Genomic DNA, 24,699 nt, shown 5'->3' with positions numbered 1-24,699 from the left:
TCCTCAAGGTGTAGGAAAGAAACATGTAATCACCATCTCTCTACTCAAACTGCTACATATAGAAAATCATGTACTATCACTCTGAAAACAAAACAAACAAAAAATAAATAAATGGACAACACAGACAAAACTAAACCAAATAATATCCTTTTTAAAAAACAAAGTTCCTGGAGGCATTATTCCAAACCCAGTACAGAGCCTTTATCTAAAAGTTTAAGTGCTATTGGTATTTGGTATTTGGGAATTTTGAAAAGGTTGCTTTATCTTCCCCCAAAATTTCCTAACTCAGTTCATTAATTGTGGAAACCACATATTTAAAAATATATTGGCTCTAAATGATACAATAATAGTTAATATTTGTGAGTGCTCACTATGTGTCAGGTACGTCACACCAATTTTACATTGTAGGTATCATTATAATTCCCATTTTACAGATGAAGAAACTGAGACATAAAGAGGTTAAGAACTTTTCCAAGATCACACAGTTTGTAAATTGTGGAACCAAATTGGTATCCAAGTGCTATAGCTAGAAAGCCCACATTTTAAAATACTTGACTCATATGTCAATATAGATATCAGACAATCCTCATACTCATTTTGGGTTAAAGGATGTGAAGCCAGTATGAAAATGGAGTGAGGTATTATCCATGGAAGTGTTTTAAATATCCTATTTGGGTTTTAAGGAAAATAATCTTATTCACGTTACTTAAAGTTTGGGATGTTTTACAATAAAGGCATATGTGACATTAAGGGAGTGAAATCACTTCAATTTGCAAATATACAAATAGCCACACAACCAAAAATTATGAACACTCACAAATCCTCTGGCTGGGCTTTGGAAAGAGGAAACACAGTTCAGTTCTGGCCTTCACCTCCTCTCTCCCCAGATACATGAATTTCCTTCCCTAGTCCTTCGCTTTAAAAAAAAAAAGTTTTTATTGAGATACAATCCACATATCATAAAATTGACCCATTTAAGGAATACAATTTTAAATATTTTTAAGTATATGGACAGAGCTAACCAACCTTCAACACAATCTCAGCTTAGAATATTTTCATCACTCCTAAAATAAGCCCTGTACCTATTAACACTCTCTCCTTGTTCTCCCCTCTCCCTTACCTGGGTAACCACTAATCTATATTCTACATCTCTATTGATTTGCCTGAACATTTCATATTAATGCAATTATACAATATATAGTCTTTTATGACAGGCTTCTTTTACTTAACATAATGTTTTCAAGATCCATCCATGTTGTAGTAGTTATCAGTACTTCATTCCTTTTTATGGCAGAATAACATTTCAGTGTAAGACTATACATATTTTGTTTATACATTCATCACTTTATGGACATTTAGGTTGTTTACACTTGGCAATTATGAATAATCCTGCCATGAACATTTATGTACAAGTTTTTGGTGGATGTGTTTTTATCTCACTTGCATATATACCTAGGAATGGAATTCCTGGGTCATATGGTAAATCTATGTATAACAATTTAGTAAATGCTGAGCTATTTTTCAAAGTGACTAAACATTACATTCCCACTAGAAATGAATGAGTGTTCCACTTTCTCCATAACCTTGTCAACACATATTTAGTGTCTGGCTTTTGATTAAAGCCATCTTAGTGGATGTGAAGTGGTATTTCATTGTTATTTCGATTTGCATTTTCCTAATGACTAATGATGTTGAGCATCTTTTCGTGTGGTTACTGGCCATTTGTATATTTTCTTTGGAGAAATGTCTATTCAGATCCTTTACTCATTTTTAATTGGATTACTTGTCTTTTCACTATAGAGATCTGTATATACTAGATACAAGTGTCTTTCAGACACATGATTTGCAAATATTTGTTTCCCATTCTGTGAGTATGCTCTGCTTCCAATGTGTGACCGCCTATCCTTGTTTACATCTACCATTCCAGCTGCCTCCTCCTAAGACTCTATTTCTTGTATCTGTTGATTTCTGCTTCCTCAGATTAATAACCTTTTTCTGGTCATGTCTCTCATGTCTCCCTCTGCCTCATAGTCACTGCTAGTCTTCCCCTACATGCTCCTGATTTCTGATTTTAGTTTCTAGGTCTCAAATTTACAAATCCCTTAAGAGAGTTTCTAAGATTGGCTATCTCAGGTCTAGGTGCCTCCTTCTGGCCCAGTGACCTGTCACTGAGGTGATTTGTTGGCTTATGTGAATGAACTAGTCTAGAATGGCTCCTTGAACGAAGGCTAGGGTGGGTAATTTTCTTGAGGAAAGGTACTGTGCAAAGCAAAATCCTAATGCTTCATAGAATGCACTACAGTAATGGGGGGATAGGGGAAGAAGAGCAGAATCCTGGACATCACTATTTTATTTCATCATGGAGACATAGAGAAATTACAAAAGGTTATATATTGTCTACTCTAGTTTCAGAACTCAAACTGAGAAATTTATCTCAAGCTAAATTAGAGAGAGTAGTGATCTTTGTTTGATTCTGCTATGTTGCAACTCAAGGGTTGTTTGCATTAACATTTAGCATGTAGGATTGTACACTTGCTTTAATATAGATGATATACATTATGATATAAATAATGTACAATGATGATGTGTCTATAAGTAAATAGATTTCATATATATACACATATATTAATATATATTCTGAATTTACTGAATCTTCAGTGTTTTAACTCCCAATTCAAATCTTCTTATACTGAATATTCCAGATATTCTCTTAAACTTAAAACCTTGAAATTAATTGGAGAAATATCATACTAATATACTTGTGTGCATAAATCATGGCTTACCTTTCCTATAAGAATCTGGTTTATTTGAGGGCAAAGACTTTCTAACTCATTTTCGTGACCCCCTCAGTTTCTTAAAACAACACTTTGTACCAGTAGTCAACTCAAAGTATATTACTTTAACTGAAAGGAATTAGTGAACTGCAAGGAATTTAGGAAGACACGATTGAGGAAAGTAGCTTTCTTCCTATTGAAGATGAGTTTACTCATGGCTACTGATAGCCTGTCTAGCTACTTAGATCTTTAAAAACGGGGTATTCAGGTCAGCGTATCAAGGCTTTTGTACCTTGACAGTGGAATCCTTTTTCTTTATATAAAGGTAAAGAGGGAAAGTAGGGGCCTTGTCCGTTACTCACAACTCACTTTTAAAACCTGGATCATGGCTGTCTTGCATCCTCACCCTCCTAGTCTCTAAGCAGAGAGCCCCTGACACTAATGGCACTGTGTCTAGTAAGGAGAAGTAGTACAAAAGCCTTATTAGGAATTGAAAGACATCTAACTAGAAGTGACTGTAGCTAAAAGTGCAGCCTATATTATGATTTTAGTCTCGATCGGGACATTGGAAAAAATAACTAGAAAGGAAATCATTGCCATTGTTTCAGCTTTGGGAAAATATTTTTCTATGTATATTTCAATCAACTATTCAATTAAATATGCGTGACCTCATGACAGTGCTCTAGGATCAGTCCCAGCTTCAGGCTAAGCCTTCAGCCTTGAGAGAATGTTTCAATTTTTAAATAAGACCTCAAAAAGACCTTGGTTAATATTTTTGATGGATTTATCCAAAGTGACTTTTTAAATCATTTTAATTTGTTTAAATGTTTTAAAATTTCCATAGATTTTTTTTAAATTAATTTATTTATTTTTGGCTGTGTTGGGTCTTTGTTTCTGTGGGAGGGCTTTCTCTAGTTGCTGCGAGCGGGGGCCACTCTTCATCGCGGTGCGCGGGCCTCTCTCTCGGCCTCTCTTGTTGCGGAGCACAGGTTCCAGATGCGCAGGCTCAGTAGCTGTGGCTCACGGGCCCAGTTGCTCCGCGGCATGTGGGATCCTCCCAGACCAGGGCTCGAACCCGCGTCCCCTGAATTGGCAGGCAGATTCTCAACCACTGCGTCACCAGAGAAGCCCCCAAAATTTCCATAGATTTTAATCTTCCTTGTTGTTGATCAAAAGAAATTTCTGGGTCACATTTTAAATTTACATTTTAACTTTTTATTAAAGTGTCAAATACTTACAGAAAAGTGTATGTAGAGAAAGTGATGGATTTTCACAAACTGAACACCCTCACAGCCATCACCCAGACTAAGGAACTGACATTAACAGCACCCAAATATACCTGTTTGGTGCCCATGTAGATTCTATGCTGCACCCAGGTGTAGCCACTATTTATATTTCTATTAATTTTTAAATGTTATGCAAATTAGATTATACAGCATTTACTTTTATGTGTTGAGCCTCTGTCTATCAACATTGTTTGTGACATTATTCATATCATTTCATGTATTTATAGATGGTTTATCTTCATCTCTACATAATATTCCTTTGTGGGAATATATTACAATTTATTTATCCATTCTGCTATTGATAGGCCACTGGTTTGTAGCTTTCAGTATTGCAGGTAGTGCTGCTATGAATATTATAGTACCTCTCTTAATGAATACATTCCCTGTAAAGGGTTTATTGAAGAAAGAAATAGCCTCTCATAGGGTGAATTTTGTATTGCTCCTGTAACAAATTACCACAAACTTAGTAGCTTAAAATGATATAAATTTATTATCTACAGTCTGGAGATCAGATGCCCAAAATGGGCATATTGCTGGTTCCTTGAGGAAAGAATGAGACGGTTGGGGATTGAGGATTTTAGGCTTTCGAGCTTTGGTAGGTTTTAGCACCTACAGCCAAACAGAAGGAATAGCATAGATTCTGCCTGAGTTGAGGTGTTGGGACTGCAAATTCTCCATTAGCCAAGAAAGGCTGCAATAGTGCAAAGGTGATTTAGGGGAAAAAAAGCTGTTTACTATCACAGGTAAGATGGTGTTATATTTTTGTGCCTGGGCTCTGGGTTACAAAAAAATAAAATAAAAAAAAATTAAAATCTCTGTGCACTTATTACACTCATATAGGTTGTAAGTTTCGAATTTTACTCCTCAGCATGAAAATTATTTCTGGCATGGTGAAACCTCTAGGATACTGGTAAAAACAAGTACGAAATTGCTTAGGGGGGATTTTCACCCACACAAATTATAAAACATTTTTAAATGGAGATAATAAGCACACATAAATATGAGCTCAAAATAATTATATCTCCAACAATGACAGAGTAAGTGGGACCAGATTTCCTCTCCTACCATAACAACTACAAAACAGTACAAGATAATTAACAAAACTGTCTTCAGGCATTGGACTATAGGCAGAGATGCTGAGGTTCTTGAGACAGAGAAAGTACATGAAGTGAATCTCATATTTACCCAGGCTCTCTGAATGGGAGTACTTTCTTTACCACAGTGCAGAGAAGAAATGCACAAGTTGAGAGGTGACCTGTGGAGCTGAGATGTAGATCAGAATTCAGGGTTGCTAAATTATTTGAATTTTTCAGAAGAGAACTGGAGAAGAGAAACTGCACTGGGAGGAACTTGAAGTCTATGTTTGTGTTCACCATAGACCCTTGGCCTCTGGCTGGGCTGTATATCTGCAGGATAAGTTTCTGTAACATCTAGTAGTGACTAGAGGCTACAGGCTGGAAACTGGATGCAAGTATCAGAGCTAAGCAGAATGAGGAGTGATTGGCATCTTGATTCTCAGACTATGTTTTCCTATCAGGACCTGAATTTGACTTTTTCCTAAGACCATTACTTATTTTGAAAATCTTTTGCTGGGAGATTTTGGGAATCAGAAATAGCTTTATATTTGTAAGTGTTGGGCCAGAAATATTTCCTCTAGATTCTGCTTAATAATGGAACAATTTGTTATTTAGTTCATCTATCTCTCTCTATGCCTTAGCATATACAGCAAAAAGAAACAGTATTTTCAGTATTCTGCGTGGAAATCTTCTTAGCCAAATCCACAAATTCACTAGATATATTTTCTATTTTTCATGTTACTGTAGGTGACAGTGTTGCCACATTTTCCACCACTGGATAACACAGGTTGTCTTTTTTAATCCTGGTAATAAAATTTCTTCACTGTCCTTCCACTATTCACTAACCGTTTTCTCCAAGTCCTTCTTGCTTCTGCCCACCTCCAGTAGCACATATTTTAGGGTTTTATTATAGTCTCACCCCACTTGTATATTTCTGTTTTGGCTACTTATTGCTATCTAACTAAAACTCCAAAACTCAGTGACAAAGTACAAAAATAATCCATTTATTATCTCATGAATTTCTGGTTTGACCAAGTATTTATTCCACTGGTCTCACTTGGTGTCATTCATGTGGCTGAAATCGAGGCCATATAGAGCTAAACGAACCAAGATGGCTTCACTCACAGGTATGACTAGAGAACTAGAAAGTACTAACAAAGAAAGAGTGGTACCTCTATCTGTCTCTTCGGGCTCACCATGAGTAGTTTCTTTTTTTTTTTTAATAAATTTATTTATTTGTTTATTTTTATTTTTGGCTGTGTTGGGTCTTCATTGCTGTGCACAGGCTCTAGGCACGTGGGCTTCAATAGTTGTAGCATGCAGTCTCACTAGTTGTGGTGCACGGGCTGAGTTGCTCCGCAGCACGTGGGATCTTCCCGGGACAGGGATCGAAGCCGTGTCCTCAGCATCAGCAGGCAGATTCTTAACCACTGCGCCACCAGGGAAGCCTGAAGCCTGAAGCTAGCTTCTTTACATAGCATCTGGACTTCAAGAGTAAGAACGATATTAAACGATTAAAGGCTGGATCTAGAACTGGCATGACATCACTCTCACCATGTTCTGTCTGGGTTCTGTTTGGCAAAAACAGCCCACGGTTAAAGAAGAGGACACAAATTTCACTTAAACAAAGTAGTGACCATGATGTATGGCCACTTTTAATCCACCAGAGACACATTCTTTCAAAAGTATGAGTTATTAAAACTGAAGAAAGGACAAATTAAAAATACGAGTAGCCTGTATCTACTAAAAAAATGAATTTATAGCAAAAAACCTTTCCATGAAGAAAACCCCAGACCTAGATGATTCCACTGGTAGATTTTATGAAAGAAGAAATAAAGAAGATCAACAAAAGCAAAACTTATTCTTTGAAAAGACTAATGAACTATAAAACATCTAGTGGGATTAAAGAAGAAGAAAAATCATTAATTTTAAAATAAGAGAATATTTAAAATAACTAAAGCACATAATGCTTTATTATGCATAACTTTATTCTACTGTTTATGGAACTTTGATAATCTGATGCAAGATAAAAATGGAATATATGAAACAACTTTTATCCACTAAATGAACAGGATCAATACATTAAAGGCTACCTTCAAACACAAAGCTAAACACGAGGCTGAGGAGGTTTTAAAGGTTAAGTTATGATAAACCTTCAAATTGTTACTGCCTATAAGATGCAAGCATTCCAGAAAACAGGGAAAGTACCTCTTTTCAATTTGTGAGACTGCTATATAACTCAATAAAATTTGTAAGTATCTTTCTATGAAAAGAAAACCAGAAGCCATATGTGGTTGTAGAGGTAAAAATATTAAATAAAATATTAACAGTAGCAATCCAGGAGTATACTTTGAAAAAATTACATTGAGACAAGATAAAATTTATTTCAGTAAAGCAAGAGTGGTTTAACATTAGAAAAATCTATTATTGAAATTCTCCACAGTAAATAATAAAGGGGAAATAACCTCTCAGCACATACGAAAAAGCATTTGAAAAGTTCCACACCTAGTCATGATTTTAAAAGAAAAAAATCTTGGTAAATTAGGAATAGAATGTCCTTAACTCCACAAAAGTTATCATCCAAGACCTATAATATATATTATCTTTAATGGAGAAATGTTAGAGACATTTTATTTTAAAGGAGGAACAAAATGAGAAAGACTACTATCACAAAAATCTATATCTTTCATAAATGTCAGCAATAAATAATTAGAAAACCTAACTTTAAATGTTAGTTATAATAACAACAAAAATAAGGTGCTTAAGAATAAATCTAACAAAAGTTATATGGAACTTTTATGGAAAAAATATATTAAACCTCAAAGAAAGACATAAAAAAAGACACAAATAGATTAAGAGATTTGCCATGCTCATGTTTGCAAAGACTCAATAAAATAAAGATGTCAGTTCTTCCTAAATTAATCCATATATTCAAGTTATTCCCAATCCAACCAGTTGGCCTTTCTTCTTCTTTTTTTTTTTTTTTTTTGCATTTGTCAAACTGATCCTAGAATTTACATGAAAACCTGAAGGGATGAAAATACCCAAGTCTTAGTATTTTCATGGGTGTGAGAGAAAATTGGAATCTGTTATAACTCCAAGTCATCAATTTTGGGGGGCAGTCCTCATATTCTTCTTGCTAATACTGCCCCTAACAAGAAAATGTGTTTTTTGTTTGCTCAGTCTAGTGTTTACTGTCTTCTCAGTATTAAAAATGTATGAAAAACTAAAGTATTAGAAGCATATGTAAAAAACACAAGGAGGATTATACATGTTATATATTATTTTCTGAATTCTTAAATTATTAAAATTATTTCAAGTATTTTCTGATTATCTGAAGGCATCTTAGTTTTAGAAAACTAATGCCAGAATGTTTCATAAGAGTCAGATGATTTTTCTGCAGTCTTCTACTTGATTTATTGCTTGATAAGAAAAAAATACTAATTAATTTGACTTTAATGCTGGCATATGGTTATTGGAATATTGACATTTTAACATCAAATAGACTACACTTAATCTCATTTTCTTGATAGTCTATCACTTTATTGAATTGAGATTAATCTTATCTTTCTTTTCTACTGATATCTTAAAAATAGTTTTTTTCTTCCAAAGAAAATTAAAGAAAAAATTCACATACTACTATAAAAGCCATAACATATATAAGAACCTACATGAATGTTAACCCAGACCCTATGTATTTTGTTAATTAAGTGTAACAGTTTGTTGTTTTTTTCTGTCATATTATTTTCTGAGGTTTCCAAACATGAACAAATACACACATTTTTATAGTTAGCTGCCAATCTTAGCCTCTTTTGAGTATGATATATCCTATATTTTCAGTCTTAGTACAGTGATACTAATATTTTTATATATTTTAAAATGTTCTGAGGACTATTAGACTCATTTCCAGTCTCCCTATTCCCTTTCCTTCCCCAGAAAACCAGCTGGCTCTAATATTCCTTATTATCATTATCCTCCTTTTTGGACATGTCTTATAGAGTCTTGAAGTCATGAATTCAAAAGTTTGCACTTTTTTTTTTTTTTTTGCTACTTTACTGAATTGCTAGAGGAAAGAGGTACAGGTTGGTTATGTTTATTATACTCTAAGAAAAACTGGAAAAAAAATGTGAATGCTAAAAAGTTGTCTGCAATCAAATTTCAGAATCACAAGAAAAGAGGATGAAAACTCAGTCTCTACAAATATCTCTGTGTTTGAATATGGAAAGGAAGCCTAAGGAAAAGGAAGAAAGTTTAGAGTACTGAGAGCTGAAGTGTTGATAATAGAATGTGAACATCTTGCTTAAATTAATGTCTCCTGGTAATAAGGTTGTCAGATTTAGCAAATAAAAATACAGATTGCCCTTATATTTAAAAAAAATAAATAAAGAAGAAGACTCACAGATACAGAGAACAAACTAGTGGTTACCGGCGGGGAGAGGGAAGGGGGGTGGGGCAATAAAAGTGTAGGGGATTAAGAGATACGATCTATTAGGTATAAAATAAGCTACAAGGATATATTGTACAACATGAGAGATATAGCCAATATTTTATAATAACTATAAATGGAGTATAACCTTTAAAATTGTGAATCACTATATTATATACCTGTAACTTACATAATATTGCACAGCAACTATACTGCAATTAAAAAAATACAGATTGCCCAGTCAAATTTGAATTCCAGATAACCATACTGAGTGACTTAAAGTATTGGGTTGTCCCAAATATTGCATGGGCATCTTGTATTTTATCTGGCAGCTCTCCCTGGGAATAGTCAGAATGTGGGTGATCAAAGGGGAATAGAGTGAAGCCATCTTCTGAAGCCCATTATTGAAAGCCAGGAGGAGGGAGGCTAGACTCTTTGGGAGGAAAACATATAGTAGACAGGTGTCCTGTTGGAGACTGTTGTTAGATGGCAAGTGATGGTAGCCTATGAGAAAGGACTGAGGGGAATGAAATGAGATGATGGACAGGAGTGTTTCTACCACCAACTATTCTCATTCTCTTCTTATTCTTTTGCTGTCGAAAGACAAAGCAGTATGTGGCTTTGGAAATATACAGATTTAAGTTTTAATCCTGGCAGTGTCACTTCTTATAAGTTGACGGTCCTTAGGTTAATTAACATCTCTGAGTCACATTTATCCCAGCTTATAAAAATGAAAATATTGTTGTGAAGATCAAGTGATTTTTTAAAGTGCTTGGATCAGAGTGTGTGCCATCCAGGTAAAAGGACCCATGACTGGGAATCCAGAAGGGCCACCTGGTCAAGCCTCACTTTTATGAAGGCCCCTGCATTAAGCCTTTGAGAATTGTCTCTGAGATTTTTTTTACAGATAGTCACAGAGGTAGAGGAATTAATGGAAGATATTTGTCTTAGAACTGTGAACTCAGTCTCTGTAGTAGTGTACTCTAAATTTGTAATTTTTATTAATACTGAAATGATCCTGTAAATACAAAAGCTGTAACCATTCTGGAGATAGCAATAGGATCAGCTCATAAGAACACATGGGTACATGGGTCTTAATTTATTAAATGTAAAATGACAGCAAGATTTTTAACTGCTGATTTAGCATCTCTCAATTTTATTTTGCCTAACCTACAAAATAAAAGTTGCCCTTCTTGACTTTAAAATCATCAGCTCCCTTCCATCTTCTTTCTTTGTTCTTTTCCCTGTGTCTCTGTGGCTTTGTGGTTCAGTTAAGACCATATAATCTTTCACTCTCTAAAATAGGCTCTGTATTCACTTATCTGCTAGTCAGGTAACTCTGGATAAGTTATTTAACTTCCGTATGTTTTGGTATCCTCATATAAAAAAGGGGTCTGGGCTGAACCTATCGTATAGAGTTGATACAAGAACTAAATACTATAATAGAGTTAAAATATTTCAATGTTGTATTAATACAGGTTTTGCTTCACAAGGAAATAAGCCTGTACTCTCCATTCTCTGCACACTGAGTAGTCAGTGGCCTGGAGATTGGCAGCTGAAGTGAACCTGAGAGGCAGCATGGGATTCAGTCAAGGCACCGACTAATGCACAGAATAACAATGATATCTCCTTGGGTGGAAGCCTATCTCTAGAATCATAAAACCTTAACCAAGGGGCACAGTCCAGCATTGTGCTTTCATTAGAGGTATAAAGAGCAGGCAGGTATCTTGTGCCTTCTCTTTTGTATAACTCAGAAACAGTGTTCATAACCAGGTTGCTTTACATGGTCTGGACTATCTGGGCTTATACTTTCAGAGCTTTGGTTACCTTTCACCAGGGATCTGGTTAGTCTACCTGCCATTCAAGGGATAGGTTACTTGGTGGCTATGACCTGTGATTCCTGTCTACTTTATTGAACTGAGAATTCAGTATGATACAAGATATTTATTTGCTTTTATATGAGTGGAGTTTTTCAAACAAAACAGATTATATAAATAATATTTACTTTGTATCCTGCCCATAGTATGTACTCCCTAAGTATTTCTTGAATTAGTTTTGGAACCAGACCACCTGGGTCCAAAACCTCACTCTATCATTTATTCAGCTGTTTCACCTTTGGAAGTTACTTAATTGTTCTATACAACAGTTTCATTTTGTGAAATGAGGATAATCATAGAGATTTGGGGAAGGACAAAGTGAGTGCGTGTGTATATAAATTATATGTACATATATACATATTGTTTTATTTATTGTTACATATTAAATACAACTCCTAATTTTCTTTCAGAATTATGATATAAATTCACAAGATAAATCTATTTTTTAGACACCTATAGCCCTACATATATATATATATATGTATATGTATTTTTTTTTTGCAGTACGCGGGCCTCTCACTGTTGTGGCCTCTCCCGTTGCGGAGCACAGGCTCCAGACGCGCAGGCTCAGCGGCCATGGCTTACGGGCCCAGCCGCTCCACGGCATGTGGGATCTTCCCGGACCGGGGCACGAACCTGTGTCCCCTGCATTGGCAGGCGGACTCTCAACCACTGCACCACCAGGAAGCCCCCTACATATTTTTGACCTTTTGTGAGGTGCACCTGTGTTATAAACATGAATAGTTTTCCTTTTGCTGGATAAAAAAGAGAAAATGCATACAAATTTCATAACCAGTGCTTGGCACCTCACCTAGCAGAAAATAACTGTAATATAGATTTAGGGATTTGCAGTTGGCAAAATGAGAACAAGGTGACATTGAGCTTCAAACTGGGGTAAAGAAAAAATTGGGTTGGTGGAAACTACAGGAAAATGAGGTGTGGGTTTTGATCTCAAGAGATATGTCCTGCCTGAGATCATGGAGGAGGGAGTAAAGGGTGAAGACCTTGTTGCATGTGTTCCTCTGAATGCCTTCTGACAGGTGAGTAATGTAAAATAACAGAAATTCCTGTTTATTTCACTACAGTTGAACAGCAGCCTCTGGGGCTATGTAGACTCTGCACATCCGTAAATATGTATATTTTTTTTACTTTTTTAAAGCACAGATAAATATACGATTTTGACCATGGCCAGCCGATCTTTAGAATTGTAATAATGTCAGTCTTAGACATGTTTTAAAAGCCACTGTAGGGCATGTGTCTCGCTCAAGGCTCCTGGAGATACCGGATTCCTGTCACAGCCCTTGGGAGGACAACAAAATCATTCATGAACACAAGCTAGAATAAAATCCTGTGGCTGATAATAATTCTGATTCATGGGTGGGGTTAAAGACATACATTAAAAATATGACAGGAGCAATACAAGACGGTGATGACCGTGTGGAGAGAGCTGCACTGCCCGCCGCCAGCAATCACCGACTCTCAAATCTCTCTTTAATCTCCACACGGTAAGGGAATAGGAAAAGGAGCTGCTGGCATCTAGAGGATGAAATGAATGTGAACAATGCAGGCCGTGGTTCTCTTAAAAGCAAATCATGCAAAACTCACTTGATTGCTGTTTTGGTAGAAGGACACCATTTGTGGCTGCCAAGGAGGCAAGAGTTATATCTCAATTTCAGTAAATCATTTGTTAGTGTCTCAGGCAGTTTTACAGAATTGATTTAAATGGGCTTCAAAGTGACCTTGCTTCACATAATGGAGCCTGGCAGTGGGGTCATCATAAAAGGCACTTTGGAAAGTTCCAGTAGTTTCTGCAGGAGTTCATATTTGGTTCCCTCTGCAATTTCTTTATTGTTAAATCTACATAGGGAGGCAATTGGCATGAAATGGAGAAGGGAGCTTAGCAAATCTTGAAGTGAAGAACCCTCAAGACAGAGAGAAACCAGGTAGTAAGGTTAGAGGCCAAACTACTTTGGAAAATTTGGAGGCCTAGTCTGAGAGATGAAGGTGCAAACCAATCAAAAGGAAACACACATCCCATTGTGGGAGAAGGAAAGACCGAGTATAAGTGAAACCAAAGGCAGTAGAGATAAGCAGTAAATTAAAAATGATAAATGTCTTTCAATTAAATTCCAATTGGCAAAGTTATATTCCCCTTGATAAAATATCTCCAAAGTGTTAAATGGACAGAGTATGTTTTTTCCCCACCCAAAAGGCTGCAGACACATGTGGTGAAGGGATTAATAGACTGCCACCACCCACACCATCAATATAAGGAACCCATAGATCAGATAATGAATTCTTACATAGTACCCGTCCTTGTGAATAATTGTGCTGGGCACTGTTCTTCAGACTTTTCATATACTACCTCATTTCATCTGCATGATAGCACTGCATGTGATATATGCCACTATTGCCTTCACATTACTGAGGAAACAGGCACATAGAGATTAAGTAACTTGCCTGAGGACACATAGGCAGTAAGTGAAGAAGCTGGAATTTGAGGCCAGCCTTCTGGCTCTAAATGCCGTGTTCTGATTTTTTTTTTCTCTTATTTATATTGCTGTTCACATGTTCACATAAGTTGATTCACATTGTTGAGAATATAGTATCTGTTCAATACACATGTTAGCTGAAAGATTGAGTACCATGGGACTGCTCCAGAAAGCAGCTTGTAAGTAGCCTGAGACTTTAAAACCCCGAGCATATTTTAATTTATTTAAACTAAAAGAAAACAAACAAACAAAAAAAACCCAATTTACCCATTTCTCCCATGCCTAGTCCCCTAACTCTGACAACTACCAATCTGTTCTCTGTATCTATGAGCTTTTTTTTTTTTTTTGCTTTTAGATTCCACATGTAAGAGAGATTATAATGCATGTCTTTCTCTGTCTGACTTATTTCACTAAGCATAATGCCCTCAAATCCATCCATGCTGTTGCAAGTGGCAAGATTTCATTCTTTTTTATGGCTGATTAATATTCCATTGTGTATGTATGTGTGTGCATATATATATATATATATATATATATATATATATATATATATATACATATATCACATCTTCTTTATCCATTCATCCATTAATGGACACTTAGATTATTTTCCTATCTTGGCTATTGTAAATAATACTGCAATGAACATGGGGGTGCATATTTTTTTCAAGTTAGTGTTTTCATTTTCTTTGGATAAGTACTCAGAATTAGAATTGCTGGATCATATGGTAGTTTTATTTATTTATTTTTTTTTTGAGGAAACTCTATACTGTTTTCCACAGTGGCTGCACCAATTTACATTCCCACCAGCAGTTCACGAGGGTTCCCTTTCCTTCTCATCCTCACCAACAATTTTTATTGTTGTCTTTTTGATAGTAGCCACTTTAACAGGTGTGTGGTGATATTTCCTTGTAGTTTTGATTTTCATTTCCCTTATGATTAATGATGTAGAGCATCTTTTCATGTACCTGTTGGCCATCTGTATGTCTTCTTTGGAAAACTGTTTATTCAGATCTTCTGCCTGCTTTTTAATCAGATTATTATTATTATTATTTTGCTGTTGAGTTATATGAGTTCTTTATATATTTTGAATATTAGCCCCTTATCAGATACACGATTTGCAAGTAATTTCTCCCATTTTTTTAGGTTGCCTTTTCATTTTGTTGATGGCTTCCTTTGCCCTGCAGAAGCTTTTTACTTTGATGTAGTCCATTTGTTTATTTTTGTATTTGTTGCTTTTACTTTTTGGTGTCAGATTTAAAAAAAAAATCAATGCCAAGACTGATATGAAGGAGCTACTGCCTATGAACACTGAGGCTTTTCTTTGTTCTTAATCCCAACACTTCTAGGCTTTGGACAAGTATGATGTAGCTTCAGAGTCCACAACAGCATCAAAATTTTCTCTGAAATTTCCCAGCATAGGGATTGCCTATGATTATCTTTGATTTGAATTGTACTTTAGATTTTACCAAGAAGTGAGACCATATTATTTTGTGTAATCCTCCCCTGGTAAAGACAGAGCAGGCAGCATTTTCCTCAGTCACACAGATGTTCAGGTTGTTTAAATTTACTCCTGCACATGGCTTGCAATTTGTGGGATGAACTAGAACCCAAGGGCTCTACTTTTTTTCCCCCAAAGCAATCAGCTTCTCCTATTCTGCTTCTGAGCATCTTATGATTTTCTTTTATAAATCAAGGCTAATATAAGAAACACATGGGTGACTATATTTTTTTATTAATTTGCATTCTTTCTTTTATTCATTAGTTCAACCCACAGGTATTAAGACTCTGCTAAGCTCTATTTTAGATGATAGGGGAACAAAATTACCCATGGTCTGTACCTTCATGAAGCTACAGTCTGGATTGAAATAGTTCATTAGTTAAATAATCCCATCAGTAAATAGAACATCACAACTAGGTATAAATCAAGAGAGAGACAGAGACAGAGGGACTGAGAGTAGCTGAAACTATGAGAGCATATAACTGTATCAATAACCTAAGCTAGAGGGTCAAGGAAGCTTTCCTGAAGAAGAGAAGCTTAAGCTAAAATACGAATCATGAATAGAGAACATTCCAAGTGGAGCTCACAGCATACACAAAGGTCCTGTGGCAGAAGGGAGAAAGTTGGGTTTGAGGAGTAGAGAGCATAGAGATTTGGGGAGACTGTGGTACAAGATGAATTGTGAGTGGGAGAAGAGGCCAGAACTCTGATCCTGTCAGATTTCAGACTTCATCCTGACAGCAGTGGAAGATATTGGAGGGTTTCTGGGTTTTCTTGTTTTTGTTTATTTTTTTAGTGTTGTTTTGAATGACAAGCAGATCTGGATGTTATATACACATGACTGAAAACTGTGACGTGGATCTCAGCTGTTTCTTTGGTTTCTGCATAATCTTTCAGCAGTGTTCCTCCCCTCCAACACCTGAGATTTATTTAATGAGTCATCTCACTCCTATGATGTGCCTATTCAAACCAAGTGGGCATATTAAAGGTCTTACAAAATGTGCATATGCTCAGGGTTAAATAGAGAATCAGGAAAGGGAGGTTTCTTATATTAGTTCATTCTTCAAGATAGTAGCTGCTGGGCTTCTTTACAGGATGGAGTATGAATACCATTCCTTTCTTTTCCTCCTGAATTGTAAACCAGTTGAGGTGATGTGTGAGTTAGACAGATGCAGATCAAAATGCTTGCTTTACTATTGGTGAATCTGGGTTGGAGAATAAAACTTACATCCAGGTCACAACTGGTCTTCCTCGCAGTGCTCCATGAATTAATTTTACCCATAACTATAGGCCACTCCATCCCATCAGATCCACTCCCACTTCCCCAACAGCAACCTGTAGAGTCAAATTCTGTTCTAATAAACTCAACCTACAGAGAAACAGGAACTCTTGTGTATATTGCAGAGGAAAATGGAAAGAAAGAGAGAAGGGAGGAGGGAGAGAGACTCTAGAATCATTCACCTGTCAGATTTCACTCTTCCCTCCCTAGGGAGGAGTGAGAAGGTATGAAGAAAGAGGCATAAAGTCTTCTTCCCACATTGTTCTTCTTAAGAGTGTAGTGGATATTTCTTCCCTCTTATAGAAACAAGAGAGGGTAAATATATGTCTACACTTCTCCACAGTTATTTAGCTATATTTTCATTTTTGTTTGTTTTATTTTGTTTCTTCATTATCTTTTCCAAAGAATCTGGCCATTTCTACTCGTCTACCATGTAGATATAGGTATATATCTGTGTGTACATTTCAGAAAAATTAATACACAGTGTGCCAGGTGGAGAAGGATGATTGCTTTTTTATTTTTGTTAATATAGCTTCAAAATCACATGTTTACATACGTAAGAATGAAATACAATCAACTCACAATTTTTAAAAGCTCTAAAAATGATAAATAAATAAATAAATAAATACACATTTCTTCCAAAATGGAACTAGTTTTAAAGTAACACACATGGTTGCAAAATGAACTCATCTTTCTCTTCTCCATCCCTTTTAGAGTGAGTGCCACAGCCACTGTCCACTGGGTAGCCAGAAACCATGGAACCTACCTGGACTTCTACCTGTACCTCACCCTCCAGACTCCAGGAAGCTTTCTGTACTGCATCAATCATGCTTACATACACTCTAACTTCAGATAGGGTTCAGGCAGTGGGAAGCACTGCAAGATGTTGGGAACAGGAGAATAATGAGGTTGGGGTGTCGATTTCCTGGGCTCTTTCTTTCATGGCTGCAGGTGGCAGTGGCTGAGTTCCTGGACCCGGGGCCAGAGCCCCAGCTGGGCAGCTCTCAGCTAGGATGTAGACACTCTTTCCAGGTTGGGGTAGCCTCTTGCCCTTCAGTTCTGCAGATACAATAAGGATACTCCCGTGTTGCTAGGCCTATGGTGGTTTAGCATCTCTTGTTGGGCCCCCCTCATCCTCACTCACCCTTTATCCTTTCTTAACTTCTACTCCATCAACATCTTTGAATTCTTTTTCCTGCCATGACCTTGATTAGTATGAGAAGTCATTGTCATAAAGGTGATGAACTGTGTGTAAAATCAAAGCCTAGAATATCTATGGCATTATGGTATACTTTTGGGGAGAATCTCTGAATAAACACAGAGAGTGCCACACAATTGAGAGATGTATGATATTAAATTCTGTGTACTACTTAAAATAACATAATAAAATACTAAAATAGGGCCTCCCTGGTGGCGCGGTGGTTGAGAGTCCGCCTGCCGATGCAGGGGATGCGGGTTCGTGCCCCGGTCTGGGAGGATCCCATGTGCCGCGGAGCGGCTGGGCCCGTGAGCCATGGCCGCTGGGCCTGCGCGTCCGGAGCCTGTGCTCCGCAACGGGAGAGGCCACAACAGTGAGAGGCCCACATACCGCAAAAAGAAAAAAAAAAAAATAAAAACTAAAATAAAACAATTTTATTGGTAGGATGAAAGCTATTTGCTTTGTCCCTGCTTAGAGATTGGATTTCACCCAAACTATTCTCAATTTATCCTAGTTTTAATAACATCCAAAACAAGGCTCAGGACAAGTAAGGATTTAAATCTCAGTTTTGCCTCTCACTTGCTGGGTGACTTTGGACAGGTCATTTAACTCTTCCAACTCTCGGGTTTCTCACGTACAAAAAGTTTTGAGGGTTGAGTGAGATACTGAATACAGAAAATTTAGCACATTGCCTGACAAGTTTTAAGCACTCAATCATTTTTCTGTTATTTTTACTAATATATCATTATCATCATTATCATTATTATTGCTCAACAGTGGTCAATGTTGATTTATGAGTTTATTTAATGATTTTATGACCTTGATTTCTTATTAGAGTTGGACAACCAAACACCACCTTCTGTCTCACAATTCTTCATATATTCTGTTTATTCTTTACAGTGTTGCTCAAGGCTAAGCTCATCTGCCAATCCTGGCATTAAAGAAAATGTCAATTAGAACCGAGTCTGAGTCTGCCTACTCTAAATATTACTTTTTAATTTTTATTTTTTTTCTCTGTAGGAGACTGTTGATATCAGTAGTGAAGTCTTTACTTTTGTTAGGTTCACATGGCAATGTGAAGGCCCTAAGGGCATACATTGTATCCGCAATATCCCTGCTATTTCTCAGCAGGGCCTGCCATGTACTAATGTCTTATGTGTTCATTGACTAAAAGGAGGTGGGGCGGGTGGGCCAGAAGAGAGGTTTTCTATTCTGCTCTCTCCCTCTGAGAGTCAAAGCAGAGAGATGCAAAGCCTAGTCACACCCTGGTGACTGCCCTTGACAGTGCTGGACTCCTCTCTGGTAACTTTCCCCATCCAGTTGGCTCTTATGAATAACACTAGAGAAAAAAAAATAGCTACAACTTTCTTCCATTCATCCTAAAAATCCTCTCTTCAGTCCTCTCCTTTGATACCCATCTACCAAAGGACACCTACTGAGACCATCCTTGATGTCATCTTCAGAACTCTTATGGAGCTTGGCTTTTACTACTTTGTCAAATGGGGAGAGCTGTGTCCTGAAGGGTTTTCCTTCACCCTCTAGAGCATACTGGAGCCTCCTGTTGTCTCCTACCTCCTCCTTTATGCTTATCCCTAAACACTAATCACACTTGATTTTAACTGTCTTCTATACTCTATAAAAGCTTATATTCTATATAAGCTCCCTAAGAATAGAAACCATGCTTGTTGTAGGTCATAGACACCACTGTCCTATCTCAATTGCCCAGCATCACTTTCTTAATCTATAAAATTAAGATGTTGATAAGAGTAACTCTCCTATGAGTTGTTTTGAGGATTAAATAATAATTACACATAAGAGGCTTAAAACAGTGCCTGACATATGGTAAATATGTGTGTTAGCTTTATTATCAAATTATTCAATCTTATAATGTTGATAGTACTTTACAGAAGAGAAAACTAAGGCACAGAGAGGTTAAGCAATTTCCCCAAGGTCATGCAGCTAGTAGGAAATAATATATAAATGAATGGGAAAATATCTGAAACCACCATATTTACAAACTATTTCTTTATTTATTTTAACCTCTTTATTAGAGTATAATTGCTTTACAATGTTGTGTTAGTGTCTGCTGTATAACAAACTGAATCAGCTATATGTATACATATATCCCCATATCTCCTCCCTCTTGCATCTCTCTCCCACCCTCCCTATCCACCCCTCTAGGTGGTCACAAAGCACCGAGCTGAACTCCCCATGTGATGCAGCTGCTTCCCACTAGCTGTTTATTTTACATTTAGTAGTGTATATATTTCAATATGTTAACACATACATACAGATGATATCAAAAAAAAAAAAAAGAAAAAAGAAAAAATCGTTCTGAAGAACCTAGGGGTAAGACAGGAATAAAGAGGCAGTCCTAGAAAATGGACTTGAGCACACGGGGAGGGGGAAGGGTAAGCTGGGACGAAGTGAGAGAGTAACACTGACTATCTCTTTATTGGAATGTTCTACATAGTGTTTGTGTCAATAATACATGATTTTAAAGAAACCTTTATTCTTAGAAAAAATACTTAAAATTCTTAGGGACTATATAAAGTATGTTTTTCCTTTTTTAGAGAATAGACTGCTTGTAAATCACATTCTTAATTTAAATGTTGGTAACCTTTGATATTCCCCTGAGATATAGAATTTATATTAAAAAAATAGAACAAGGACAAAGCAACATAATATGCCTGACAGTTCTATATGACAGCAACCTGGTTTCTATTCTTCAGTTCATTGTACCTAAACCTGGGGCAACTGTATTTTCTACGTTAAAGTAAGTTTAATCTTAATGAAATCAGGGATTGACAGATTCAAATGTTGTACAGAATGCTGAGGTGGTAAACAAACCCAGTGGAACTGGAATGCCACGCAGCATTGAGATAAATTAGGAAGCTACTTGAAAAAGAACAAATTACTTTTGCGACTATTAGATTTACAGAAACAGAAACACTCTGAATTGAAATGAAAGATAAAAATGGTAAAAGAATTGATCTTTAATAGAAATATTTTGAGGCTTTGGAAGACACTGAAAAGGCAGAAAATATTCAGGGAAGCCAAAAAGCTCACAAAATAAAGAACTCAGATCAGAATAGTGTACTATAACAACTAAAATGAATAGTAAGGAAAACACACATTTCTTTTTTACTTTATCTCTAAAAAGAGTTCCATAAGGTAATCACCTAAATTAGCTCACTTATAAAAAACAAAACAGAAAATTCAAAACCCAAAACTAAACAAATAAAATACTAGTTAAGCTAGTGGCTTTTAGATATTTTATTTAAGTTTTGGATTTATTGAATATTGCACTGTATAGTTTAAAAGGTCATCTAGTACTATAGTATTTGTAACAATAATCAAGTCCCCGTACCTTCCTCCACTTTCCCACTCCCAACTTTAGCTCCTAAGAGGCAACCATTTTCTATTTATTTCTTTATTTATTTCATCATTTACCTCCATGTTTCTAGATAAATGTATAATACAATTTTATTTAACTATCTAATTAAATCAAATAGGTATAAATAATAATGTAATGAACCTATGTCCCAAATTAGAAGTAAAACACGCCAGCCACAGTTGGACTGCCCTTTCCCAAAGGAAACCACTATCCTGAATTTGTTGTTTATTATTTTTATTAAGCTATCATAATAGCTCCATCTATTTATTTAGTCATCGCATTTTAGGAGGTAATGTTGATACAAAGTCGATTCTTCTGTTATAAAAGGGTAAACACTGTTGAATTCCTTTTTATCTGTAAATTGAGTGGAATGTTATGGCCCACTTCATTCTCCACCTATGCAGCTACCTTCAAACATCAATCAATCAGACACCATCCTAGGCAGACTAGGTCTATAATAAAGCAAGGGGGCATGATGGAAAGAGTGGGGCAGAAGGATGGGTTTGAGTCTCTGCTCCAACACTGAATTTTCTGACAGCTTCTACAAGCACTCCAATCGTTAATAAAAGAAGGGGTGAGATTTTGGCCCTGGGAAAAATAAAGACAAGATCTTGAGAAATTAATCAGAGAGAAAGCTAGGAAGGAGTGTTTGAGCAATATGAAAGAGCCTTTTAGTCTAGAAATTGTTGTTTCTGAAAATGCTGTTTCTGGATCACTTAAGTGACCACTTAAGACTCACCTAAGTGTTTTTAAAAACTAGGTCTCACTAGAGATTTATTAAATCAGAATTTCTATGGTTGGGGCCTAGAAATTTGCATTTAACCAGCACACCTTCTCCTCAGATGATTCTGGTAGAAATAAAAGCCTGGGAACTAGTGATAGTGACATTATCCAATTTTGAACTATTTATTAATTATATACATACCTAAAGATACAGAAAATGTTTGCATTTCAGAACTTAACTTTAGAACAGCCACTCTGATATCCTTTCTAGAGTCACTGGCTAGAATCAACCTGGTAACAACTTGTTATTCCATCAACAGACAGGCAGAGAGAAACAGAGAATCAGAGAGAGAAGAGAAGAGAAAATAAGAGAAGAGATTGATTCATTCCAAGAAAAAATTTTAATGAAAAGTTAAATTTAAAAATATATGTAGTTAATTTTTTAGTATGCCTTTTTCATATATTAAGAACATTAAAATAATTTTATCAGTGGAGTACAAAATTGGATTTTTTACCACTCCTAACATAATTCTGAAAATATTTAAACTATATATTCAAAAATAACATTCCATTTTGTTCAAATATGGCTTATCATCATTGTCTGAGAAAATAAGATAAAGACCATGGTATGTAGTATCTCAAATAAATAAACTAAAAACCAAGATTTAAGCATTAACCAAGACAGTATTGGTAAATGTCATAGGTAATTTTATACAAATTTTATTATAGATAAATCCCTTCCTGGAGCTGAATGCTTTGCATCAACATTTCTAGGCTTATAGTGCTTGCTAATTATGGTGTTCTGAATTGATTTTCCATAAATATCCACTTAATGTGTTATAGCATTGATTGAAGCAATTATAGAAAGACCTGAAAATCAGAGATAGGGCCTGTGTGGGGGGAAGTAGTGTGAGATATATGATCTTTTTCTAGCCTGTGTATGAAACAAGTCCCATGGCAGCTGGAGGATAACTGGGATTATTGAATACTGACCAACTCTTGGCGCAGGTGTTTGGAATCCAAAATAATCACCTAAATGTGCATATCTGAGTTTGTCATTACCACTTAGCATCTCTGCTGCCCAGTGCAGGAACACTAAACAAACACAGAGAATTTATGAACAAATTTATAAATTTGCAAGCAAAATCAATTTTTTCAGGGTGTTTGCTTGGAACTGCCTAGCACAGATGGCTAGATGGGCTTGGAAACCACACTCTTTTTTGTCCATTATGCTTGAGAGTCTGGATATTCTCAATTCGTAGTTGTTGAATATGGTATGTACTAATAAGATCTCTAGATCCTGAAGACAAGCTTTGAATATTAAGATATTTTAATGGCAAGCTGAACTGAAAGTTCCTCAAGCATTCCTCCTGAGAAAAACAATCAAATATAAGCTGCACACTGATCCCAAATTTAGGGATGCCTACTGTGAGAGACCCTAAGACATCCTATATTTTGCTGGTAGATTTTTGCCAGTCACTGGGTATCTTCACATCATTAAAGAACTTCTTTTAGAAATTCTTGAGGAGAAGTTAATTTGTAACCTCTAGTGAAGTCCCTTGTAAATAATGTTTCTTGGAACACAGATTTGTAATCCAGGTGATGAGAGATGATAAAAAACAGTCCTAAGCAATACAATTCACTTGGCAATAACTATATAATGCATAATCATGTTAACTATATTCATTTTCACCATATTTATTACCTCAAATATTATATATTTTATATTTGTATTATATTATTTGCTTTAAATTGGTAAGTTGAATTTTATTTGAATAACTTATACAGTTTACCTGGCTATATACTAAAGTCCTTGTAGGCAGAAAACAAATGGCCTTAATCTCTTTATATCAACTATAACTAATAAACTGTACTTTGCATATCTATAATAATAACAATAATAACAGCAAATGTTAATATAGCATTTACCATGTGCTGTGTTTAGTTCTAAATACTTTATGTATTTATGTATTTAAAATGTATTAATATGTATGTAGAATATGTATTAAATGCTTCATTCAATCTGTGATCCAGAAATAGCATTTTCATTCAACCACAATAACAATCCAGTGCCTTAGATATAGATATTACCTCCATTTTACAGATGTGAAAATTAATAACAAAGAGGTTATTCAACTTGCCCTAAGTCAGAGCTATGATATGACAAGGCTGGGTTCTAAACCCAGTAAGTTTGACTTCAGAATCTGTATATTTTAAATCCAAAATATGGCCAAAAGTTTGAAAAAATTTGATGATTTATCTGAATAAGTTTCCTACTTTATATAAGCAAAAGGAACAACTATTCATTCTTTCACCAATTGTTTACTGAGGCTCTATGATGTTTGAATCACTGTGCTAAGCACAGAAGGATTAAAGCAACAAAAGAGTGAGACAAGTACCCTACCCCATAGGGTACATTTCAAGGAGGGACATAGACAATATATATGCTCAGTTAGTTTATGATGGGAGAACAGTGGGTAGTGGTCATGCTTTAGATTTTTTGGCCAGGGAAGACCTCTCTGAGGAGCTGGCAATGACAATGAAAGAGAGAGAAAAAACAGATGTGCAAAGAGCAAAAAAAATGTTATCTCACAGTTCTGGAGGCTAGATGTCCAAACCCAAGATGTCAGCAGGGCCATGCTCCCTCTGAAACCCAAGAGGAAAGATTCT

General features: G+C 35.9%; 1 protein-coding gene across 1 annotated transcript in view; it reads left to right on the top strand.

The window, feature by feature from the left end:
* Positions 1-24,699, top strand: part of KCTD8 (potassium channel tetramerization domain containing 8) — a 268,239-nt gene that overhangs the window by 196,348 nt on the left and 47,192 nt on the right. The window lies entirely within an intron of this gene.

Source organism: Mesoplodon mirus (genome assembly GCF_964341445.2).
Source record: "Mesoplodon mirus genome assembly, chromosome: 2".
Lineage (NCBI taxonomy): Eukaryota > Metazoa > Chordata > Mammalia > Artiodactyla > Ziphiidae > Mesoplodon > Mesoplodon mirus.
Note: the sequence above shows the minus strand (reverse complement) of the source record. Positions and strands in the feature narration are given on the sequence as shown.